The 18,100-nt window shown below is 39.9% G+C and overlaps 1 protein-coding gene across 7 annotated transcripts in view; it reads right to left on the reverse strand.

Annotated features, from left to right (window-relative positions):
• rst (irregular chiasm C-roughest) overlaps positions 1 to 18,100 on the reverse strand; it is a 223,593-nt gene that overhangs the window by 31,598 nt on the left and 173,895 nt on the right. For 4 of the 7 annotated variants that reach the window (XM_065304218.1, XM_065304216.1, XM_065304217.1 and 1 more), the window contains exons 1-2: positions 15,670 to 16,626; positions 2,330 to 2,444 (exon numbers count right to left, since the gene is read on the reverse strand). The gene's annotated coding sequence lies outside the window, so the exon portion shown is untranslated. Of the gene's footprint in view, positions 1 to 2,329; positions 2,445 to 15,669; positions 16,627 to 18,100 lie in introns of those variants that run through there. The other 3 variants (XM_065304214.1, XM_065304215.1, XM_065304220.1) reach the window with 2 other exon arrangements.

Consider the following 18,100-nt stretch of genomic DNA (forward strand, 5'->3'; position numbering starts at 1 on the left):
TGAAAGTTGATTCGCAATTTAAATCGTGAAGGCATTAAACAACGACGTAGTATTGCAAATTTATGGGAATGCAATTGTGATACAGTATAATTGCGAAAATTTATGAACAAGTATGCGAAAACGTTATTATTTTATGAATAATGCAACGGCGCACAATTATAAATTCATGCGGCCCACCATTTGCGTCTGTCGCTTTAATATAGTGCAAACTGGAGAAGTACATAGTGTCTAATATTTTATAAACTATGCATGCGCATTGAGAAATTTCATCCCTCATGGAGTGCGCATGGTTGTGCACTTGCGCATTGCATTAAATCATTCCATTGTGGGGATAATTGATTTTGTACGTTCATTTTTCGACAAGTCCTCTGTGATAGCCCTACTGAATCTTAAATTTTCAGTTGCCATCATAATAATTTCAAACGCGGCGCATTTATATAGTTAAGCAATTTATTATAACATGCGGCTAAACATCGAAAATATTTGAAGTTTATTCTTGCGTGCGCTATTATCCAATAGAACAAAACGTGAGCTCTATTGACGGTTTCTTTAAACGCAAGCATTGATGATAGGTTGTACAGCAAGAGTATTGCCGTGACTTCTAGTGGAAAGAATAATCAAAAATATTTCGACGAATGCGCTCACAAAGAGCGTGCCATATGGAACTCAACTAAAAAAAGTTAAGTAATAGAACACGCGTTCAGAATCTATTCCAAACAGAATACTCCAATGCAAAGACACTTGAACATTAATTCCGTAATATAAAACCCCACAATTAAAGAAAAATAGACACGAAGTTCACCTGATCGAGGAAGTGGATTCATATTTAATGCCACACCTATTCGAATGAAACAAAAAAGAACTAGCTCGAAATCCAGCCAATGAAACATGCCTAACGTATAATCAAAGCATTTAAACTTTTCGCTGATACAAAACCTATGGATAGATCCAATGACTATAATTTTATTCAACGCAACCGAGACGAGATAATTCGTTTAAACTTCAAACCACGAACACTATATTTTGACAAGATTATTGCCGCACCAAGTTACGGGGTATTCTCTATTAAATTTATTAGGTTGATCGATATTCCCCACCGAAAATTGTTTTCCCTTTTTCGTCGCTGATTTGATTGTCATGGTGTTATTGCACTTTGGGGGCTACAAATTACGGCGTGCAAACGTAAATAAAAAGAAGGCGAACGTGCCGGCATCGCACCGCATCACCCCACCCAGGATGTTAAGAGATACTTGCCGAAACCAGATTTATAAAACTTTTATCATAAAACTTTTAATAGACTAATATTGAAAAATATTACGGAGCCGGGCGTAAGCCTTTCGAAACTGGACCGCCCTGGTGCGACACGGTTATTCTAGAAATTGCTTATGCTTCAACTACTACCCACATGTTATACAAGGTGTTGTAGAGTCAACAACATTAGATAGGAGAACAAAATATTCTAAACCTGCTTTAATAATTTTAGACTTTGTATGATACGTATCAAAAACAAGAGTTTTGTTATAAATCGACAATATTTCCCATTTTCATTGAAGTAATTTATGGTATGGACGTAAATAAACTTAGCCAACTATAAAAATTGGACTTTTGTATCACATATTGATTTATGTGAAGTTGTCCTGTCTGTCTGCCTGAAAATACAATTTATTCAAGAAAATTCCCTTTTCGGCTTTTTTATTTAATTCTGAATACTTGGCATTTCTGCACGCAAAATATATTATTCTCCTGAACGATTGATTACTACAAAAATGTATGTGTAAAATTGATGCGTACAAAGAAAAATTGGCAAAAACTACGTGCGAAAGCTTTGTGCTCGTGCGTTGAATTCCTTAAATACTCCTTCAAAAGCTAACAATACCTTTCAAGATTTCTTTTCATGAGTGTGTTTCGCATTTCAATAAGCGGCGCGCGCACATAAATACCTTCATCGTCAGCAAAATATCAACGCCGTAAAAAATAGCTAAAGAAACAAAAAATAAAACCTGCAAGCTCAAATCATATGCGCATTTTGCCCTTTCTGCAAACTCGATACGAAAAGTCCTGCATATAAAATTTGCACGTCAAATTGAGTCTTATATATCTTTACACAAATGTCAATCCGTGACTTGGTTTAAAATTTGAGCATGTAATATTAATAGGCGAGTGTAACGCGTGTTGTTACTATAGATTATGAATTAACTAGTAAGGGCCAAAACCTCGGTAAGTTAACGCTACCGGTTTCCCTTCGCCCTAGGCGCCCGGAATGGAAATGAGCATTCTAGTGACCACCGGACGGACAACACATCGCGCAATAATAAGGTATGCAACTCACCTTTTCGTTCTTCTCAATAGTTCAGTTCCAGGATGGCGAATCCTGAATGTGAATGCAATGCGGGTACGATGTGGGACCGAGAAAATGCTTGCCTCAATTTCGGTGCTTCTCCATTCTAGAAACAAAAACATAAATAATTCATTAGTACAAAACACTAAACTTGCACACACGCACTAGAATGAGACAAAGCAGCTATAAACAGGGCACAAGACGGAGTGAGTGTTTGAACAGTCAAGGAACGATTTCGTGAAAATACCAAACCAAACATTTCGGTTCGTTGGTTGTGTTTATTTGTCAAATGTGTGCACATTATTACTCGCTCATTTACCGTCAAAATTCATAATTTATTAAATTAAAATTATGTCGTCCGTATAACGTAACATCCAAATAGCGTGTCGACGAAATGCAAACAAAACCGTATTAACTTTCTTCAATGTTTTGTCCTCGTAATAAAGTACGTACCATCCACGCGGGAAAAAGACAATTTTCAGTTTGCAGACACTTTCTTAGCAGCATGTACACATAATATTTTCCACGGCGCTGCACGCTCAGCCTGTGTGCGGCGGGCGAAAACATTATTACCCAACATAAAACTGAAAATTACACCTTGACTTACTTTTCTCGTGCTGTAATACTTTCCTTACTTTAAAGAGTTTGTTACAAAGACCCGCGCGCGTAAAGTAGACACAATTTTACACCTTTCGCGTCAGCAACACGCGAAAGACTGACGTTCCGACAATACTTTCATCTTGCGCGTCAACGAAAACGAGAGCAATTATTAATTCGTAAACTGCTAACATTTATCCAACTTCTACTTATTATTATACAAACAACGCCCATACTACTACCATGAAACTACCCAAATATAAAATTCGTTACGAGTAAAAGTAACGTGAAAAAAATCCAATTAGTATATTTAAATAAATAATTGTTTTCCACAGCGTCGGTCGTCGTTGGCACAGATTTCCGCTTGTTGAACAAGCTCCTGCATAATTAATCACTTGCACTTTGACCACAACTGGTCGTAAAACAGCGCCTAGGTCGAATTATTAAAGTTTATTATTTTTGTCGGCAGTGTGGTGTCGACTAGGCAAGGTTTAATTTCAAGTGGATGAAGAAATAACTTTTCAGAATAAGAGATAAACCATAGTGTGAATTTTATTTGGTGTTTACATCTCGTTGATTTTAATTTTTAATCATGTTGCCATAAAGTACACACTTGACGCATTTGGCCGCGTTTTAATTGAAGTATTTGCGGTGCAAATATTTGCACTATCTGCAATATGCCAAGTATTTTCTTATGGAATGTGAATATCCGGAAAATCAATTTCCGAGGACTGTGGCGGCGCAAATAAAACGAAAACACCGCCGCCGCGGATCGGCAAATCGATGTTGGAAACTTAGAAAAATAGAAAATTCTATAGACACGCCGCCGCAGAAATTGCGACAGTAAAGCCCTCTGCGGAAACAACTCGAAAACTACACGATAAACTTTACCAACTATTGTTTCGATGTGTATTGAAAAATTCAGACCTTTTTTATTTTTCTAGCACTACACCAAAATTATCGAAGAGATATTTACAAGAGGAAATTGAATTAAATTAAATAATGAAATCACCCCTGCATACAAAAACATAATTTTCAATTTTTGTTTGGGCATCAAGCGCTGTTTCCGGTTAGGTTTGCACGCCCCGTCCCGCGAGAATTAATCGTGTTTTCCGTTCAATCGAATTTTGATTGAAATAAAAACGGTTTATAATGCCATATCACACCAACTACGCCGACAGAGACATTATCATGAAGCGCGTATGCCGTAACGCGTGGGTAATACGTAGGTGTATATAACGAATAACCGGCACCTCCACCAAAGCAGAGGAAAGCGGGCACCAAAAAAAATGAAACGAAATTCAATTATGGTCGGCTGCTGTTCAATAATGATGCCCTGGCACACAGCCGACTTGTTTTCGCCTTTGGGGGTCATAGACATATTTTCCGAATTTCCGAATTCCCACCAGTTGGCAACGATTCCGTCGATTTCCTTTCGATTGTATACAGTATCTTTCCAAAACACATATTAATTAAATTAGAAGCATTAGAAAAAATCTACATAGCTAATACCAGATATTTGTTAAAATGGTTTTTTTATCACCCTCTCTATGTTTATGTATGTATGGTATTCGTATGGAAATGTAAAAAGCAAATTCATCCAAGGTACGAATGAAGTTTTTAAACTTTTGTACTGTAATTAATTTTTCTCCTCGGCCTCGAGCTGAAAGTATGGCCGCAGTCACACAAAGCCATGAATCATTCAACATTCACCCTCCTAAATTTCAATTCTCATCCGAATATCATCTATCTCCCTGGCATACCGAACGAGTTAATTGCTCGGGGGCTTTTTAAAGTTCTGACTTTTAATTCTACGCGACTTGTTTATACGCTTTACATGGGTCTAATTTCGGTGGCACCTTTCGCATGTTCGGCAACACGGCGCGACCCCCAGGAATAAAATAATAAGTGCGCTACAGGGTGTAGAAGAAAATTAAGATAGATGAGAGAAATATCTCCTGCATTGTTCAGCGTGCCTCTGGCGAGAGGAATGCAGGAATTGGGGCTTAAAAACATAATCTTGGATTATATAGAATATATACTATATCGCAGTGCACCTATGCGCGACACGGAAGCGGAAAACACGCATTTTATTATTTCCCTAGTTCGACTCGTTACGCCCCAACTCTTCGCCCGTAACGCAACAATAAAATACGTATACGTGTAGCGCTAGTGTGTCATCGAGAGAATTTATTGACCGCAATTACTCCCCACTCGTACACAGCAGCATCGCTCGTAGACACCCGCACCCGGGCGCAATAAAAATAAACGCTTTTATTTATAATATGCCTCGCGCTACGCAACTTTTTATCTCAGCTTCTTTCTTTCCTCGAGACCTACGCCGCTTTTGCTTAATATTTCTGCCACATCCGAGAGACGCTAATACGTATTTCTGTTCCGCACACATATTTCTCTTCATATACTTCAACTTTAACCGCCCTAACCGAGAAATGTTACGCTAGCATAAATGGTTTTCCCCCGTTTTCATTTTCCATTTGTGTTCGCCTCTTCATTGCCCGTTTTAACCGATCTCAATTTCTTTCTTAAAAAACGAAACTAAAATGTTTTTGGTCGCACGTGAATTGAAGCATAGGTTAGTAGGAAGAACGCCGTCATAAATACTTGAAGGACACAAAATGGCAAACAAAGTCAAAAGTCAGATATCAGAAGAAAATGGAGCCGGAAAGGCAGTTCTCTTCGCATCGTATCTACACGCATGGAGACCGGCCAAACGGGACATCATCTTGAGACGGTAGTGTCGAGGACTTGGAAAGTCTTTTTGTACGTGACCGGATGGATGTACATGTGTGTTGTGTTGCATATGTGTCGTAAAACTTATACAGAATGATTTAACCAAAAAATGATAACCATCATTTTAAATATAGAAAGCAACAAATATTTTCAAAATGTGTGTTCATTTACTTTGAAACACTTGGTACGTGAAAGGTTGAAACAACCAAGTTGACACATTAAAGGAGCGTAAGTATGGCAACTAGCACAAAAGCCATGCTTCACTCATGTGTACATGAGTGTGGAAACTTGTCCATGCTTTGTAGGGGCTTATCTGCACTTTGAAAATTTGTCGTTTTTGCTGTACACTTGACAATTTCCACTTGTAAACTTCCAGTTTGTTTCCTATGAACTTTAAAAACTAGAATTAATCAACACCTCCATTATTTTTAATTAAACATAAAAAACATCACCTTGTTAATTTCTTTGAAACAATATGTAATTTTCACTTGTAACAAAACACCCTGCCTAAAACATAGCAGCAAGGAAGAGAAAAAAACTAATAGAACACGCAAACGCAGAACTGCTTTGCAAAGCTTGAAATCAGAGAATCAGAGAGCTTGAAAGCAACAAAAGCCTTTTAGATGCGAGTGGCGGCTGCACGCGGGGCGCAAGACGAAAGATGCGGGTTATTTGTTTCGAAAACATCTCGCGCACAATAATTAGAGTGGCTCACAGCGAAAATGCGCGCTGGAAATCCTTTTAAGTTTAAGCGGCGACGCAACTTCAAAAATACACAAGCAATAAAGAACACGAAAGAGGAAAAAATAAGTGCAGCGTCAACTCCTCGACGCGAACAACTCTTAACGAGCGGAGTTATCTCGACAAAACAGTAGCAAGCCGTCGACTTAAAACAAGAGACGAGTGATGCCGTAAATTATCTATTAGGCCAATTTTTCGAGCGACCCTGGCTAATTCTTAGAACAAAACGTGCTCTTGAAAATCACCAACCAATTGATGTTTATTGGTATTTTAAAATCAAATCACATCATGTGCAAAGCAAAGTGATTTTAAGTTTTAATTGCGTTTCTACTTAACTTTCATATTGCGCAAACATATTGTATGTTTAAGTGAATTAAGAAAAATAATTTGAAGTAATTTAGAGATCATCACAATAAGCACTCAGCTTTAATGCAAACATTTACGAACAGCGCTTCGTACGTATTATGTCGATGCTGCCAGAATTAGCTCCAGAATTAGAAGACAAGACATTATAAGACCGGATGAAGCGAACGAGCGTTTCGCAGGAAGCGAGGGAGAGGAGCGGACAACGTGGAAAAAAATGGGCACTAAAAACCCCTCTGGAAAGTTAATTAAAAAAATCTATTCGGAACGTAATTGTAGCCATCGTTCCTGGGCTGCATCGCGAATCGACTCTTCTATAAAAGTCCATCAAACGCGTGTTCTCGGCACGTTCGGGTTGGTGAACGCGTAAAAGTGAAAATGAAAATTAGCACGCTACTAGTACTAAAAAGTAACTCCACACGCCACCCCATCGCTCGAATGAGCCTTCCCGACTTCTCCCGGGGTATCGCGTCGCCGAAGCTGTTCGAGCGCACTCCCAGCCATCAACGATAACGTCGGCGTCGGCAAGTGTTTTCTGGGCGGACGAACGGGTTTTATTTCCATTCGAAAAGTCGTCGTCCCAAGTCGGGCGCGCACGTGTGTGTATGGAAATAACGCGAAATGGGAAAAACAATGAAGGCAACCCCCGCAGGGCCGAGTGATTTTCGCTTGGGTCAGTAATTTTATTATAATTGAGTTTCCTTTCTCCACCTTGTGTCAGAATGCGCACCGGGCAGCGTCGCGTTGTTGTCGGCGGGTGTGTACCTCGGAATAGCCCGACGAAACGCCCTCGATAATGCACGTATGCGCTCAAACATTTAAGACAGTCGAGGAACGGCAAGAGTTACGCCGCCAGGGCGGAAGCTAAGTCCGGACGCCGATGCAAAGTGCGGAGAGATGCGCGCGAGATGCTTCTAGTAGCAGCAAGCCTGAGGTAAACGAACGAGTAGTATTCATAACGCTCGGATATAATGGTTACAACAGGATGCCGGATGAATTTAGAAGATTCGGTTTCAAGCAACGCTATCTCTATTTGAGTTCTATTTCTATTTCTGCTGCCATTTCGACTTCCATTTGAGTCAAACCAAGAACAGGGGCGCTGCCTTGAATTGCGTTCGCTCGTTGGCTCTTAGTTTTCAGGCGGCGGAACCAAATAAGAACGGGTTGGGGTGCTCAACTGTCTGCATGATATTTACATGATCTTGTTGATGCCGCAGGCGACTCTTGCTCGCGACGATCGTGAGGCGCACGAGAATGTAGTTGAAAACAATATTATCACAAAATTTTCAAGATTTTACGCACGCATCTTCCTTTGTAAGCAGCCTGTATAATTGGGAATATTTATGATCCTCCGTGCCACGTAGGGGTGGGAGTTGCGAGGCAAGGGTTAGCGGTAATGTGAAACTTTACGAGCGGCCGTGAGAATTAAAACAGAAACGGAGAGGCGCGGACAAACATGTTTCGCTCGTAAACCGTCGTCTATAAACAGAAAATTTCAAACCCTAACTTTATTCCTCTTCACTTATCGTTATAATTATGAAAATTAGAGCAAACAGGATTTTTTATGCTAAAAATACTACGATGGAAAAGACAATTTGTAAAGGGTTGATGCGGACCTGCATCAATTTGTTCGAATGAATATAAAAGTCGAAAAGGATAAACCAATGTAAAGCGATTCACGTTTCAGGCCTTTTGGGGGAACAGAAGGTTGGCCCGAGGATGGCCACCCGAAGCCTCATCCGCACTCCCGCGATGCGACACACGAAAAAAAGATTACAATAAAGTCCCCGACGAGAGGATGCCCTAAGCCTTAAAAAGCAGCGTCGTTCTACCACGCACGCAAACAGTCTCAACCATAGAAACGTGAAACGGCAAAAAGTTAATACAGCAACACAGTCAGCTAGATCAACCGTCGCTTTCGTTATGTGCGGCAGTAACACACGTGCCAAGATCAGGAAACGAGGATGTCCGAAAACAAACGCGAGATTAATTTTAAATTGTCCATATTAGAGCAGGATTTGTTGTATCACGGGAAAACCGAGTGAAACAAAACCTTTCAAACTTTGCTCGGTGATTGAGATATACGACTAGTTAATTACAGAATTTTCTCAATGGCGGGGTTCATGCATAGAAATATCATATTCAAACCGCGTGGGTAGCATTAAAACGCAATCGATCCTATCCTTTTAACGTCTATATAAATTTATTCAGATAATGTATTGCTAATGACTTGGGGGTTTACGGATAATTGCGAATTAATGCATTAGCAAATCGTTCCCTCCTATTCGCGCAAGACCAGCGTCATTTTGTTCCTTTAACTAGATTAGCGATCGGCTTCCGAATTTGCCGATATAATATATCACAGTGTAGCATTATTGCCATATACTTTCTGTATGCCTCGCCAGCTGGATGAATTAATCACAGAAAATAAACGTTTTGAGCTCGGTGGTTTGGCAAAACTAAAACCGAAATTGCTTGCCGCCGTTGCCGGCTACGGTTATTAGAAATACAAACTTCTGGAAACAAGAATGACCGGGGTTGTTTTGTGCGTGTACGTGCGCCTGGCTTTGTTGGGAACGAAGAAGATAGAGGAAAACCATGAGGGTGTTTATTGGCCAATAGATCCCAACTAACAGAACTAAATATTATTCAGGTGGTGGGCGCGAGTAAGCAGCACATTCAGGCTTATAAAGTTCACGCGAATGTCGATTCCATTACAGTACATATGCAACTCAACCGAAAATATTCCACCAAGTTATGTCTAGAATAATATGAGAATTATTTGGACCACGAAAAGTTTTCCGATTACTTCTACCCTACAGTTATTCGAAAATAAGTTTATACTTTTATTACGAATAGGAATTATGTGAAATGTCTGGGCATAAATAAATAATCAACCCAAATTCGTTTAATATTCCATTAGATCCAGAATCAACAGCAGGGACAGACACACACATACATTGAAGCGAATGCCGCCGGATATAGAAAGAAATCCGCATAACTAATGCGCTACACCAGGCTACCAACCTATTTCGGGTCCGCGGCTAGGTGTAGGTGTAGATTTGATCGTGACGCATTATATATTGATACATTTGCGGCAGTTCTCGCTACGCCCTCACGCCCTTGGGCATCCTGCCCGCAAAAGGTAAGCCGCCGGTGTTAGCATCGACGACGAACATCACCCTTGCCACACTACGCCCATTGAATACGCAAACTAAATTTAGTCCCCCGCTAATTCTATTATTGTGTGTGAGCGACATAAGTAAATGATAAATTGTCTTATTTCCTTTGGTGGAAATTATCAACACCCCGGACCATCGGCGACGGCGGTTGTTTGTGCATGAGTTTAGTGTGTAGTTTCGGCCCCGTAAACCTGTAATCTAGTTTTAGATTCCGATTCGCTGCGGATTGCCCAAAAGACACCTCGCCGGCAAAATTCAAAGTATCCAAACAGGGCGATCGATGAAATTCGGCGCGCATTTTAGATACATATGTAAATTCGCGTGTTTATGTGAACGATTGGCAACACCATGTGGAAGTAAAGTCGTTAAACATTTACAGCCATAGCTGTGAATGCCATCGTCAGTTTGGTCTAGTTCTTCCCGGGGATGAGGTTCGCGCAACCGGCTTCGCATTCAAACAAAGTTATTATGTATATGTATGCAGGTCCGACTTCTAGGTACGAAAGGAAACTGAGTTAATAACCTGCTGCTCCTACTCCGATTGCATCGGCCAGCCGAAACCATAAATTTGACGCGGATGTATTTGGCCGGATTTCCATCGGGCATATTTCACACTTGCACACTCTTGACCTTATCCTTGGGGAAACGAAAAATTATTAAAGTAACCAAAAATTCACTTGAGCAAAATACAACCATGTTAGGCATAAATTGTTATTCCCGTGAATCCAGAAATCGTAATTTAATATCGTGGAAGGAAAAAGATACAACAAGAAATAAAGCACATCATATTTTCGTTTCATCAAGCAAAGAAAAAAAAAACAAGAAAAAACGAATTAATAATAATTCTGCTACAGTGCATAACGTGCTTTGATTCATTTATTACGAAAGATGAGTCGGATATCATTTTTTTTATATTTAAAAAAAAACCTCTACGCTCCTGTGATTGAGACATCAAACAATTTGTGTTCATTTCCACATAAATGCATTAAAGCATTGGAGCTTTTTTTTCGTATCTTCATGAAGTGATTATTTCATCTGGACGTTTCAATTGTTTGGTCGCTAATAAATTGTCATCACATGTCGGGTGCATTTCGTGCAAATGAAATGAGAGACATCATATCGAGGCGCAACGAAAAATTACACTCGTTGCCTTCAGGCATCGCGCGAACCCAAATGAACTCGATGAAAATAAAACGCGCTGTGCCAAATCGAAGCAATTTATTACATGCGCGAGGATTGCTAATGCGGACATGTTGACGCAAACCGAAAACGGCAAAGGTAAAAAAGAGCTTCCCTACCTAACGAAAATCGAAAACATAAAACGCTGAAAGCGAAAAAGAAAATAACGATTGGTAAATTTTGAACTGCCGTGCTTAGGGAGCGACATCGCGTTTGATAGATGTTTTTATTACCTGCGAGGAAAAGAGTCAAATTACGCCGACGATAACGAAGCGCGCACAGGCATTTTTCGTTCCACTGCCAATACTGATATTTTGATATAAAGCCGGTCTATATCTTTAACGTAATAATTTTCACGTCATTAATGTACATTTTTAATACATTTGTAAAGTACAAAAGCACAAGGCATGAATAACTGTCGACACTGCATAGATTAGAAAATAGTCCAGCAATCAACACCCAACAAATTTTCTGATTTCCTGCACACATTCTATTACTTCCAAAACATTTTTTGATTACCAGAATTCAAGAACTTCGAATAGTGTAGTTATAGTACTTCCACAATACTCGTATACACAAATACGAATTAGGAACGAAGCGAGAAAGAATAATGCATGGGCTATTGTTAAATTCTTTTCAATTTCCTTGTACACAATGGCGCACGCAATTAATATTTTATTTTATTTCGTTACGGCTTGGTTTGTCGGTGATGCCCTTTGCAGGGCTAGTAGTGGAATAGCTGAGCACACACATTCGACAGCGGGTCATGCAAATATCACATTAGTCAGACTATTGGTTCTTAGGCGCGCGCATTTATTACCTTCGGGAGTCGAGGGTGGTAATAATAATCTTCCGTTCTCCCGTGCACTCGATCATACGCGGCCCATTCGCTCGCGGCGCCCCGTTAAGGTCACAGTGAAATTGAAGACAAGCACGAGTAGGAAGAAAATGTCATATGGAAGGCAATGGCAGAGAATAAAATGCAGAATAAAGAAAGGCCTCAATATAAAGCGCAAATAAAAATAAACATGAAGGATGAAAACAAAATTGTGTTACGTACACCCGCGCAGGTAATCGAATTGAATAAAAAACACACGCGTGAGTGGCGGAATAAGTGCAAAGGTGTTAAAATAATTATATAAAAAAAAAACGAAATGAAATGATGTTCGCTTTTCATCGAATCATGATGAGTTTTTGCTTCTTTTTTACTCCTACGTTTTATTTACTTTAATAGAAAACATGAAAAGAGAATAATGACGTGGAAAAATAGTCAAAAATTTAACATTGCGGCAAAGCGTAGGTGAAATAAAAGTAACAGATGTAATTATAATAAAATTAAATTTCTGAATTCGTGCGGATCACAATTGATTACGTTGATTTAATACCGAAGCATTTTTATTTGATTAGTCTTAACGCGTTGAAAAAATACGAGTGTCATAAATTGTAGATAAAAGCTTTCAGTAACTCAGTAATGTGCGTACATTTGATATGGGAGGCGTTCATACCAACCCAATCACAATGACATTTAATCCGTAACACGATTAGAGGGCCCGCTGTGTTCATTTGGTTGCCACCGTGTGACATTAAACAGTCCGATTTATATCAGAAAATCGAGTCCTATCAAGCTTTTGCCATTGAAAAGTACATTCTGTAAAACAGATGAGCAGTCTGGTGGGCGTAGGTGTAGCAGAACACACTAAATAATGATTTAAAATGTTGTTTGCTCCATTTAATTCAATAATACTGGAAACAAAATCCACAAATAAATTCCATCATTACACACATCTGCGAAGGCTCGATTGTTGTGTTGTTATTATTGGAAACCTCAAGTTTCTCTTCTAATTCTGAAACTACTAAGCATCCCTCTAAGTATTTCGCTAAGCGGCCACACTTTCACACGCAAAATCGGTGCCTGTCTGAAACACCAACCCTCTGAGGTCTTCTTTCTACATCTCGTGAGTGAAAGCACGCGCAATCGGTTGGCGCATTTGCGTGCTAAATATGTGTGCACAGCGGCATGTAAAAGCCTTGTGTTGTGTGTAAGACGGCGCTCGGCCCTTTACACCTTTAGGCCATAACTAATCGAATGTACACCTCACCGCGTGTATGCACGTCGCGCAACAACGCAAATAGGCTAAATGTGTTTATCGAAGCAACGCAAAGCAGAACCTAGTGACTCGGGCGCAGGTTTAAATTCTTGATAATACCACCCAGACTCTTAGAATTTCAATTTAGCGCCAGCGCGCCCTCGAGTGTTTGAAGAACTATTAATTATGCTTTAATTCTAAAGGTTTTAATTAAACGGCAAATTACAAGTGTCGTAAGATTGATGAAAGCCGAGCGTACGCGAGAGATTAAGATTTATCATTCGGGATGCAGTTTTAAAAATGTTCAAGTGGATCAGCCGCTGAAATTATGAGTACGCCCTGTAGCAAAATGTAAATGTAGTAATTGTAAACTTTGCAGACTCATATGCGCATACAAGATCACTCCCCTAGAGCAGCGCAATTATTATATTCGCCTTCAGCTTTTATGCATCAGACGCGCTATGAATTTTGTGATAAATTGAATTATAACAAACATCTACGTCTGCCCATGTAGGCGCGCTTGCGGTGCAAATTAAGGCATTGAAATTACACTGCAATTTGACTCGAAAATGACGAAATTAAAACATTACCATGTTAGATGGCGCATATAAACTAAATAAACATTAATATGTATATAAGTTTGTTCTTTGTGAAAGTTTCGGTCCATGTTGAGGCGCCAGTTTGCCATTAGCCGATAATTAATGCCGTTTCGTAAACTTCAACTTCCATTATTGTTTGTACACACGCGGGGATAAATTTGCGCGTAGGATGTGCGCTCGCGTCGAGGCTGTTATCTTGTATTAGCGATATCGACACGAGTCGCTTGGCCAATCGTCGACATGCATAAATGATGTGAAAACATATCCGAAATGGGTACAACTCCGTTGGAACGTACAGAAATATTTGATTTACATTTCGTACGTGGGCCGAAAAACCAATAACAATATGGTTTGGGTTCAGTGCGCAGCACGAGCCGCAAAATGATGTTGAGCAAAAAGTGAAAACGCCACAATTTCCTTATTCGGACGAAAAAATAGAAAGCCTCCGAAAAGTACCAATTATAAGATATGGCACAAGGTATTTTTAATTTGAACTTTGCTAGAAGTATGATGCCATAAAACCAAAACACAAATAAATAATTACAAATACGAAATTGCAGCACATAAAAATAAATATTAAATATGTGAAAATCATCTACAATAACGTCGTTAAATTAAACATTTCCTCCACTTTAAGATCAAATTATCATGAAAGGCGGACTGAGGAATTCCACGATTGTTGTAAAGTTTTATTTCCAACTTTTATGTGCCGCTCGAAATTTCATATCAATCTTTTTCACTCGTGCATTCTTGCATTTCCTTCAGCGCCAACACTCGCGTTTTGCTTCGAAATCTTTAATCAAAATAGTTACTTTTATCGTTTTAATTTTTTATTACTCGAAAAATACGCGCACGAAAGTGGAACGAACTTCGATGCAGCTGAAGATAGCAGGAAATTTTCTCAATGATTGATTATTGAAATAACTTTCTTCAAAAAACGAAATATTTCAATGTTGCTGCAAGAGACTTGTGTGTTTTCAGATTAAAAATATTCTTTGAAGCAATCAAGATATGTGTAAAATGTAGGGCGGTCTGGAAATAAAATTTACAACGTCGCGCGTTGTGTGAACATTGTTCTCACTAATACTGTATTAATATGAATTAACCCCGGCGTTTGCGGCAGCTTTCCACCACGTATGCACGCGTCCGTTATTATGCTTTATATTTTTTGATTCTGCATTTTATCACAACGGTGATAAGTTTAATTTTATTCGTCCTCAGCGTTATTATAATAACGGCCGGCGAGCACGAGATTTAATGGGCCGAAACTGATTTTATCGGCGTCTCATATACCTAATGCGCGGCAAGTGTGCCTGGTACATAACGCAAAGCGTTGTTGAGCGAAAAATAAAGGACGAAACACAAGGGTGGCGCCGAGCCGTGCAGAAGCAAAACGGAACGCAAACCTTTGGGCACTTTTCAATAGAAAAACCTCGGCGAGGTCTAGCCGAGTAAATATTTTCCTTATTTCCCTATCACTGCCGACTCGGCAACGGGCTGATCGAAGGACTTGCCCGGAAAAGGGCCGACTTGACGAAAAAACACACATTGAATAAGCAAGCCATTAAATAACGTGTATGCGAGAAAAATGAAAACACAATAATAAAACGCAAATTGCCTCTTTTTATTGTTTTTGTTGAAATATAACGAAAATTTCAGAAGAAAAACTGTTTTAATTATGCTTTGCGTTTCCGCAGTTACGAAAATGTTAAAAGATTTGCCTATAAATTGCTGTTTATATTCACGATTTCGTATTGTAGTTTATTATGCACGAGACCAGCAAAATTTAATATATTTTCTGAAAACTTTTAGAGATAAACAAAAGCACTTACGGTTTTAAAAATTGATCGGAATAATCCACAAAATATTAAAAGTCTCAGGGTGCACTCGTCTGTCCTCGAAAGATTTATGTGAAACTCATGCGCCGAACTTATTATCCTTGGAGCACTTGTTCGAGCATGCGAGTCACGAAAATCACAAACATAAGTCTGAGTTTAAACAACACACAAATTTAATTTCGTTCTGCATGAGCCGGAGTAAATCAGGCGAAAATTGAACGCAAAGTCGTTGCTTATTATGATTTTGTTTTATGTAAAAATCGATGCAATAATCCTTGAACTTTTCTTTCGCGCGCGCTCAAAGGGTTGTAAACGAACAGCACTGCGTTGAATGTTTCCAAACACTTAATCAGCGATACTAATTTATGTTCAACATAAAGTTGCAACTAATCATAATCCTTGCGTTGTGCACTTTTGTTAAAACCCAATATTTTATTTTTCATAATCCAACACACAATGCGTGAGTGCCTCTCCAATGTAATCGATGTACAAATTCCGAATTTGCATTTGCTGACATTTATGGGGCAATATGCGTGTTTCCGTGTTTCTCGTTGTGCCGCAGTTTATACACTCACATTTAAAAGTAGAAAAACACAGACAAATTATACAAAAATGCTGATCCTCGCCGTCTAGCATTTTCCAGCACACAAAAAGTCAAGGGCTGAATAGTCACTCACGAAAGATTAACAAATGTTTCCAAATGCGTAGCTTAATAACTCAAAACGTGCGTTTTGAAACTCGCGAGGATTCACGCGGTGCGCATGGTAGTGCGTAGGACACACTCTCCACTCGACAAATTGCACGGTGGCGCTGAGGCACTAGCACACGAACGGCACGCGAAACGCGCTCCCACAACGCAGGACTACTACTGACGGCAGGTCGAGCGGCGCGACGCAGCGAGCCTATGCGGAGCGCGGCGAAGAGACAGCAGCAAGAGCACCGCACGGCACGAGAGCCGAGAACGCACTGAAGACTGGTTCTCTCGCCGACGTCCGCACCGACAGAGACGGACGAGCGCACGATCAATCACGCCGAACAGAGAGAGCCGATGCCGGCGTCCGCGAGCCGCCGTCGCGCGCCCGGTAATTATACAGAATCAGTCGGGCCAGCGCGCGCACCGCACGCACGTAACAATGCGATACAACACCGCCACACGCCGCCGCTGCTGCCGCCGCCGTGCGCGTTTATTTAGAATCGAGCCTCGCGAACGAGCGCTGTGCTACGCGTTGCGGCTTAGCTGCTTAGCGGCGAGATGAAGATGAGAATCAGATGAGATGACGACGACGACGACGAGGAAGCTGGGCACGCAGCGAGGAACGCTTCTTCTCTACGCCGCGGCAACCGCTTGCTTATGGCTTATGTTCGATTGCTCGCGTTTGCTACAGCGGCTACAACTGCACGCTGCCGTCGGGATCAAGTAGCTGAAAGACTTGGCGGGTTAATGCTTGACTCCGACTCGTGCTGCCGTGATTATCAGGCGTACGCGCGTCGAACTGAACTATACCAACATTGTGGAAGCTTTTGAGGATGCGCTTTCGAGAGGATATTGAAAATTTACAATGTTCATCATTACCAACACAAGCACCAAGGTTTAATACCAATACAACGAACAAAGGATTATTTATCATTATCAGCATACATTATTATTGCTATATTGTGTATCAGGGGTGGAAAATTGCAAGGAAGAACTATAATTATTATTCATTGAGTGTTTATTTGAATGATTAACATGCTGTCAACTGTCACATTGGCAAGATTGAGAAAAAATATTCCTGACAAAAGAAATATGCTAAGTTTACCTATCGATAATGGATAAAAAACTATTTACTTACCATTGTTTTCTATTGAACACTTTTTGCTTTTATGTCATATTGATTTTATTTGTACGCTTTAAATGTCAAAAGTATATTCCACTTTTCAACACCTTATATTATTTACACCACCACAAAATTAACCCCTCTGTTTAGTCGCTAATACAATGACAATGCTACCTTGGAAAATCAATATATTTTATATCATTACGGCGGCGTCGAGTGCTGCAAGGTGTTCGCCGGCTAGGTTGTAAAAATCTCCAAACGATATGAACATAATTACGTTATTAATTATTTCACCTCCACTTTGCTCATCTCGGACATAATGTAGTGCATTTGTAGCTTCCCGATAGTTTTAAGTAGGAACGAGTTGGAAAAGAAAAACGAGCGCAGGCACCATGCTCGCATTAATTAGCCTCATTATTCAGATCATTAATTTGGATAAAAGTGGTAAGATAAGGATGAAATTTACTCACAATGTTTGGTACGTGCTTACAAGGACACTGAGCATCCGAGAATTCAAGCATGCTAAATTTGTACCATGGGTACCTAATAAGTTACAATAAAATGATTGTGTCAAAAGTGTTGGAGAAGTTTTTCATGTTTTGTAATTG

The sequence above is a fragment of the Atheta coriaria genome, unplaced genomic scaffold (assembly GCF_025399875.1).
Source record: "Atheta coriaria isolate IRGN ID8LTWV9N9 unplaced genomic scaffold, Caltech_Dcor_3.1 hic_scaffold_6_pilon, whole genome shotgun sequence".
Lineage (NCBI taxonomy): Eukaryota > Metazoa > Arthropoda > Insecta > Coleoptera > Staphylinidae > Dalotia > Dalotia coriaria.